Source organism: Hippoglossus stenolepis, chromosome 7 (genome assembly GCF_022539355.2).
Source record: "Hippoglossus stenolepis isolate QCI-W04-F060 chromosome 7, HSTE1.2, whole genome shotgun sequence".
NCBI classification, from domain to species: Eukaryota; Metazoa; Chordata; class Actinopteri; order Pleuronectiformes; family Pleuronectidae; genus Hippoglossus; species Hippoglossus stenolepis.
The window spans coordinates 21799413-21808540 of NC_061489.1; positions in this window are offsets into that span (position 1 = coordinate 21799413).

Below are 9128 nucleotides of genomic sequence, written 5' to 3' on the forward strand. Positions count from 1 at the left end.
CCCCAAATGCCTCAAATGAAAGATAAAAACAGAGTAAATTGACACTATACTATTGGTTCTGTTTTTTATAGATGATAAGTTTGTAAGGTTTTATACATATTAACATAGATTAACAGGAGCAGACCAGGTTGTGTTTTGGTGTCATGATCACATGAAAAGCCTTCATTTATGTTGACATTTGGGAAACTTTAGTTAAAAGCTTCAATAACTTGCAGTTTATTAGCATTGATACACTTCTTGTCTTTGCACTGCCAAACACATTTTTTGTCTTTTTAACTGAAATATAAGAAATAAAGTTTTTCCGTTCTGGCTTAATATACTTACCATCAGACTAAAACAAATCTGTCTGTGTTATCTTTGGAGACCCATCACCCACACTGGTCAATTAGGATATTAATGTCGTTTCCTGAACCACCCTGGTCTTCCTGTATGAAAAGTATAAATCACTGCAGATGGTTATTGTGGGTTTTTGTTAACTCCACTACTTTGTGCACAGGATTTCTACAAGCTTTATATATTATGCAATGTTGAAACAATTCTTTATCTCAAAGGATCGACAGCTATGTGAAGTTCACAGTGTAAAATGATATCAGATATGCGTCATTGTTCCCAAAGTCAAACTAGAATTCAAGTCCAAATCTGATAGACTGACTCTTATTATGTAACTCAAATTTGTGAAAGGTTGCAGTAGGATAAGTTATTAGTTTTTAATGAGATTACTGTAACACCATAATCCGTTTCTTCCTACCACTGGTTTCCTGTGACAGGGTAATAAGCCCAGCACTTTGTTTTCATAGGTGTGCGCAGTTACTGCACAATATTCCGTGTAAATGACCTTGCCAGCCGCTGTCTCGGGTTTCCCATTTAATGAAATAATGATGATGGATGTGCGAACTGCAACCAGAAATATGACAGCCAAGGTGGTGGGGGGGGGAGGAAGACTCATCATCTCTGTTTCTGTACCTGTCTCTCTCTCTCTGCGTCTGCCTCAGCCACGCTGGGAGGTTAATGAAGACAGAAGCCGGTGCAGTGCCGCACATGGCGAGGATCTTTGAGTAGCAGCTGTTCGCTCATATTAGGTGTACAGATGCTATCTACAGTATATGTCTTACAATGCAAATGATGCTGTGGGATGTAGTTTGCATCCCACTGTCTCCCATCAATGGAGAGGTTGTGTGTGTGTGTGTACCTATTTTTGTTACCTCCTCAGGACCTTTTCCAGCATAAACCAGTCTTGTCAGGACCAGTCGACCTCATGGGGACCAAACCTTGTTGAAATGAGGCAAAACGTCATCTTTGAGTTCCTGGTTAAAATTAGGGTTCAGCATGAATTGGGCATGGGTAAGTTAGGGATATGGTTTCATTAAGATTCCATGTTCTGCAAGTCAATGGAGGAGTTTAGCTGCACAAATTGTGCAAACAACATCTCCTCAGCTGATGTTTTTAATTTGACACTTTCAGTTAAATCTCAGTGCCACACCCATGCAAACATCTCATTCGTTCTTGCATTGCAGTGACGTGCTTTCATTCTTTGTTTATTAACTTTGTCCTTGCCAACGACAGAGCTTTGTCCACTGCAAAACACAACATCTAACTTTGTTTAACTCTACATACAGCCACTCTGCCAAGTCGATGACGTGTCACCAACACAGTCCCTCGGTGAATGGGGCTTATTATTGAGTTTATTCTCATGAAAAAGTCCAGGGATACTAGATTAAAACTCATCCACATAGACGCTATGCAGGTATTTGCAACTTTGTAAAGAATCACAATCTCTGTCTACTCTACAGTCATAAACAAACAGAAGTCTAACCGAGATAGAAAGATAGAAAAACATGCTTTTAGATAACACTGTCCTCACTTTTAAACAAGACGATATGTACATCTGGCCTGCAGAGCCGCCGGGCTGCTGGAAACTTCTGGTTATTAGCTGCACTTGTTCTGGCAGATTGTCTCTGTCAGTGGAGGATCCCTCAGTCAGAGCTTCAGTTAAATGGGAATTGTAGTTGTGGTTGTGACTTTATGATAAAAATCTACTGCTGCTTTAGCTTTCACACAATTTACAGTCAATATGGTTTGGGTTGTCATAGATATATCTACTTTTCCTTTAGGATTGAAATACATGGATTAGGATTGAAACACCGTGATATAAACATATATAATATTACGACAATAAACTACTCATGCCCGACGAGCTGTCCACTATTTGCGTCAACACGATAAACAAAAACTGTGCTAATATAGCAACATTTTGGATTTGAAGCCATCTAGTTTGTTGGCTCTCTGACTCATCATGTTCTATTCAGAGGCATCTTCTGATTCAAGTGGGACTCAGGTCCAGTTTGGTGTTTGGCTCAATATCCAACTGGTTTTGAAAATGTTTACACTGGCCCAACATTAGTTGCAGGATATATGCATAATCTTGGGTCTCTACAATTACTGGCAGGCCACCAATCATCCTGGCTGTACGCCTGTCTGTCTGGTTTGTATATCCCTGTGTGTATAATATTTAAACTCATCTCTGTTGGCCTCCACGCTCGAAGTCATGTGAAGGAGTCGCCTCTGAAGCGGCCTCCTGGAGCAACATTTGGAAAACAGTCTGTTATTAATCCTTGACAGAATGAAGCGCTGCCATGTCATCTGAATTTATTCTCGGCTCCTAGAAGAAATCTACTCTTGATTTGTTAAAACAAAACTGGGGCGATTCTGCAGATGGTTAAATGTTTCTTGGAAATATCTCGTTTGGGATTAAGTTGAACAAGGATTCTGTGGTTTGGGGAGAAAAATCTTTAAAAACAGGCTCTTGTTTTGAGGCTAATATGTGAAATGAGAATGTGAAAGGTCTTTAAACCTCATGTAAAGTTTTGCCACCCCCAACTTTTATGAGCAGATAAGCTGAAGATCTGAATCCGGAGTTTTCTGACAAAATTGTGTTGATTTTAAGACAAAACTCAAGAAACACTATTCATAATTCAGTAGAAGGTGTAAGAGGAGAGTTGTATGTGCTTGTCTAGCTACTGAGTGACATTGATGAGTCATGCTATACCGACAGTGCCAATTGTACAGCAGTAATATGTGTAACAAAGTAAAATAGACCCTTACAATATTTAATGTTGTAATTTACACAATCTGTGTAGTCATTACCTTACATGTTTAGGCCTCCATGGACAATATGTGGAATGTTTGAGTCTGGGTTTCTGTACCTCTTCCTTCACTTTTGTTGGCCCCCTCTTTATAAAGACATTTGTAGCTATATATGTAAGAAAATTCAGCTATGCCAGGCCGAGACTACGCAGTGGATTCAATGTAGATGTGTAAATTGGCCTTGACTCTGCTTCATGGCTCCTGTTTGCTTGTAAAAATCAGCTTGCAGACTTTGTGTTGTAGCTGCTGGCGCCAAATAAAACTTATTCTCTATATGTTAAACTTTGGCAGGCTCCTGCATCCCTGCCATTGAAACAAAGGGAAAGGAGCAGTCCACGCAGAGGTCAGAGGTCAGATAGCAGCAGCTCTTACAGTGAGGAGCGTTTTAGGTCGACCCTCTTTTCACATCATTAGTTAAATCTCTTTTCAGACAGCAGGACATATTAGGTGTGCAGTCAAACAAATACTTTTTGAATATTTGCAACAAAAAATATTTTGTTCCCCCACTTAATTGATATTTTTATGCATGTGTATGTATGCGTGCTTGTAGTGCTCCGACAATGTGTGTTTTTCTCATTGTGTGTTTTTCTCATTGTGTTTGTGTGTGTGTATGTGTGTATGTGTGTTTTTATATGAACCACACGGCATCTGTCAATTGTCAGCTCCTCCTACCGCAGACATATTTGGGCAGGAAAACAAAACAGAAAACCCCAGAAACCTGGCTGCTGAAACTGGGTCAGCGTCCTTCACAGGCTTATGTGGGAAACACAAAACACACCCATACGCTTTAGGGGGGGAAATGTGAAAACTTGACCTGGAATCACTCTGAAAAAATGTAAACAGAATAATTGAAAAAAGCTGATTTTAGGTTAATGTGCTGCGCTTCAATAACAGAAAGCACGTGTTTTAGTAGAGGGGCATTTGTCACCTCATCAATCGCGCTTCACCCTTTTCTCTCTCTCATACTTTGCGTCCTGCTTCCTTCTCCATCTTTTCTCCCTCCTTTTCTTTTTGTGTCTTTAGCTGTCTTTCTCATAATCCTCTCATTTGACTCCTCGCGGTTTCTCCAGCAGTGAAGGCCTCATCCAACAGTCTCTTTATTTTTCATATAAACTACTGCAAAGCAAGTCTTCCAACATTATTATGGGTCTAATAAAACCCATTAGGCCAGTGATAACAGTATAATCTTCTCTAACAGATCCAGTGAAGGAGGTAGAGCCAGTCTTTGTGCGTTGTTAAAACCCGAGAAACTGGCATTCAGAGGCATAGAATCAACAAACCTCTGCGTGTTTGGCAGCGTGCTTGACAGCTGCAGTCAAAGGGTTTAGATATCTTGTGGACAAAATGGACAAAATTTTGCAGGAGCCTTGAACTGCATCTTCATACTTTTAACTTGGGAACTGCTAAAAGTAGTCAGAGGTCAAAGAAATAGGGATTTACAAGCCTCCTCTCATCATTTGCTGACATTTTACACTTTGTTTCAGTGATGCAGTTGGTTTTTAGTTCCACAAACCATTTTTTTCACATGTGACAAAGTCATGGCCAGTAGATTTTGTAAAAATGTATGAATTGAGACCAAATAGCACAATTTCTGCTTGCCACATGCAAAATGATGGTGTCCTGCCAAAGCAGCTGATGGAGCTAGCGCCTTTAAGGCAGCAGCTGACGTTTACAAGCACGTGTCTGGTGTTGTTAACATTTTTCCTGGCAGGGTGGAAGAGCCCTATATGAAACACTATAGCTGCTTTCAGACATGCACTGAACTCCGCAGTTCATCCATATTTTCTCCAGAGGACGTTTATGTGTTAACGCAAATGTCCAAGTGAGACGCTCCACAGTTTCTGCGTCTGGCCTCCTAGTAGAATGTCCGTAGAAATCTAGGAGAAGTTGATCTATCCGTGAAAAAGCAGTGACACACACGTAGAAGACACCGACGAAGATGTCTAGAGAGTTTGTGGTGATAAGAGTTGAAACCAGTGTCTGTGTGTTGTCAAGAAAATCGTGTGATCTCCCCAGCGGAGTTAATACGTCACTTACTGTCTCTGCCTGCTGCACCCGGCTGCTCCACCTCTCGCCTGAATAATGTGGAGGATCGCTGTGTTTTGCATGTGTGAAAGGAAAACTATGGAGTCATTAAAACATCCGTCACTGAAAGGAAGGCTAATCGAAATCATGCATTTAGAGGGTAACTTGTCTCACCAGGGTGCCTCACCTTCTCATTGTCAGGGCGTCCAATGTCTTCCACCACATTTTTGTGGATAATCATCTTCTGTGAGGGTTTATTTGGACTGTGCCCTAGTCGAGGGGAGAGGAGAGCGGAAGAGAGAAAATGTATGAAGAAGAAACCACAGAGAGGTGAGAGGAGATGTGAGGGGAAAGGCGAGAAGAGCGGAGGGACGGTAAAGGGAGATGCAAAGAGGAACTGCGAAAATCCACCCATTTCCACCATGTCCATCATCGACCAATTCATCTGGACATTCCTCATGCACTCACGTCTCTGTCCCATGCAGCACTTTCAACAAGTGTTCAGTGTTCAGATTTGACACAACAAGGAATTAACATGTCATGAGGCCTAAAACATGAATGACATGGTGAATTCTTTATTTTATATTTTAAAAATCAAATCAATATGTCTATAATTAAAGGTCTTTAATTAATACGCAACCTGCCGCGCTATGACAAAAAGAGTGGGCAGAGACAGCTCCTGGCTGTGGCCCCCGCTGGAAGCATTTACTGGAACTGGGGAAAAACATCCGTAGACCTTCGGGCACTGATGCAGATGCAACAGACTGAAATACCAAAGCAGAAAGCAACACCTAGACAGAGCAAAGACCCATGTGGCTGATTTGAGCTACTGAGGTTAGAGTTTTGTATTCATGTGAAGTCACTAATTAAATATTAAACGAAACACAAAATGTTTTGAAAACTCTGGGCTGTGGCTCTGGAGGTAGAGCGTGTCGTCCACTAACTTGTAGGTTTGTAGTTTGATTCCAGACTCCTCCCGTTTACATACCGTAGTATCCTTGGGCAAGGCACTGAACCCCAAATTGCTCCTGATGGCTGTGCTGGCAGTGTGTGAGTGAGAGTGGGTGTGTACGGGTGAAGGTAAACTTTGAGTGGTCATTAAGACTTGAAGAAAAGTGCATCCATAAATCACCCTTAAAGCAGCCATAATCTATAATGACTACTTTTTTTTGTGTGTGTTGTGGTTTACTTTTATTGAATGAAGTATATCAGAACTTCTTCCATCCCTGGTTATTACCTCACCCAGTAAGACAAACAAGTTTTGAATATTTGTGTCTATATTCATGCTTGCAAGCATCGTGTAAGTGGCCAGGCAAAGACAGGTGGATCAGAGCAACAACACCCTGAACATCCATCAAATCTTTTGTTGGTACCTGTCGATTTGCACGTACTGTTTCATTTTTGAGCCGTCTCCTGTTCTTTTCATGCCTCACGCTGTCTTGTCCGGCTGCCAAAGGTTTAACAAGGACAAAAGGCGTCACTCTAAAACTTGAACCCTGTAAAAGCGTATGATGCTATAACACGGATTAATGCTAAGTGTGAAGCCCAGGGGCAGCTTGAAGGCATTTCCTGATGGAGCGGAAAGCGTTAGTCACTCAGCTATTCCCCAAATTTTCCTCTTCTCCTAACAAGCCAGCATCTCTTAAATCTTCGAGCTCAGTCGAGATTCACAATGGAAGACGTGAGTGCGGAACATCCAGGGTTCACCAAATGTCTCCAACCTTTAAATTTGAGTCTGTTTGATGGTCAAACTGAAAAAGTATCTTCCTCTTTACAAGGTGCCCTTTGGAGGCCTCCATGCTAAGCCGAATAAAACTCGCCCTCTACCTGTTTTTACCGATATTTTTTTACACCATCTGGGTCCCATCCTGCTTCCTGAGATTTAGATTAAACTATCTTGAGTTTCCAGCTGCTGGAGAGCGTGTTCCAGTGGCTGTAACCCTGAATGGATGAACCAGAGGTGGAAGGAGGAAAGAGGAAGGGACAACGAGTGCAACTGAGAGATTTGAGTATGTGCGGGGAGCAAAACAGAGCTAGAGAAAAATAAGACGAGGAGGAGATGTAGTAGAAGTCTCTCCATGTCCAATGTCAGAAGTCGGGTGTGGTCGGTTCAAGATGAGGTTTACAGCCAATTCCACAGAAGAATCATATACTGAATAGATTTAGCTCCTGCCTCTCCAAATGTCATCTTATAACCACTGAATAGATTTTAAATATTTATGCTCTGTCATATTGTTATATATTGTATAATATAATTTATATTTACTGAGATACAGCAGAGGGGCTGTTGGTGATAACAGAAAATGTCCGGACATTTTTCCATCTAGCGAGTCGTCGTGTTGAGGATGTTTCTAACACTCATGGACGTTTTTTATTCTGTAAACAAAAACGCAACAGAAATTAAACGTCATGTCCTCCCGCCTGCATGCTGTTCCACCATTCGCCTGAAGTTTTCATATATGAAAGGCAAACTCCGGAAAAAACATCTTGAGTGCAGCGGGCGAATCTGAACACTGGAGCAAACGTATCAACATAACTACCTTTAATGGACAAAGAGTAAACGTATGGTCAGCAGTTGTTTTCACGGAGCAAAGCTCTCCAGGTGTCAAATACGCTCTGTGTATAAAACTGTTTTGACTTTGTCAGGGTTTCTGAACTCATGTGGTAACACTTTGTCCCGATGGAACCCTCAGCTCAGATCTGGGACATCTGTCCTCCACAGAGCATCTGATGTCAGAGGTCTGCAGGAGTGTTGTGACAAGAACCATGAAAGTTTGAGACCAGGCCACTGGAAGCTCCGGTGTACAAGCTGCATAAATCATTTTTCTCCCACAGTTTATACCCCACATTTACTGTTCTAACTAGAATCAGACCACATCGATTTCCACGCATTGGAAATCAATACGAAGCACAGTTATGCAACTGCAAGTTCTCGTTTGTTCAGTCCAATTCAGGTTTGATTTCAGTGTTTTGGATTGTAGCAGATTCACCTGAGGGTCTTTAAACCATTGTGTTTTATATCCAGCTCCACACCCCTCACAAGCAAGGGCAGGTTATTACATTATAATTTATTGGCACACCTTGATTATTTGTATTCTATACAATGTATTTTGTATTTATTGGATGAGGTTTGATTTGATGACACTAGATTTACGATTTGACCAGTCAGTGACCCCTTGTATGCTGGACAGTGTCTGCAGCACTGCCACAAGAAGTGTTGACAGCCGCTGTTCCACTGTGACACATCTGCACTGTTTACGTCTGGAGGAGCACCGAAAGATGAATTTAAGATTATTGCATGAATACGTTGAAGTGGAAAACAGATGAGAGCAGCAGAGCCGATGCCGATTCAGATGTTAAAGCTCGTCTGTCCACAGCAGGAGAGCTGCAGCTGTACTGGGGACATCTGGTGGACGCAACTGGTAACTGCTTAGCAAGGTCATTTTAAGCAGTAAACAATTTTTCACCTTTAATGAGAATCCCACCATTTGTTAGCACATGTCAGCATCATGAGCCCATAGTGTGAATCAAGACTAGAACTCATTTCTTCACCTCTATTTCTGATCATGTTTTCATTCTGAAGAAAAAAGAAAGCTGATAATATTCAGTCACTTGTCATTGATCGACACTGGAATACTTAGACAGAGCAAAATCCCATAAGCATTTCATCTTAGCTGAAGCATTATGCTTTGTTTCATTTATTTCTACATTAAAAAATGTTTGTACCTATAAAAGTTGCTGGGTTTGGCTCCAGCCCCCCAGGATAAGCGGTATAGGTAATGGATGGATGGATGGTGTCACTTCCTGTCAGTATAATAACTGTATAATAACTGAGAAAAAGTTTCTTAGTTCATTCTATAAATGATGAGTTTAGAGGGTAAAACATCTCTCACACTTTACAAGCTGTAAATTATACTTTATAGAAACCTTCATTCAAAACAGGCCAAGATTAAAAAGAC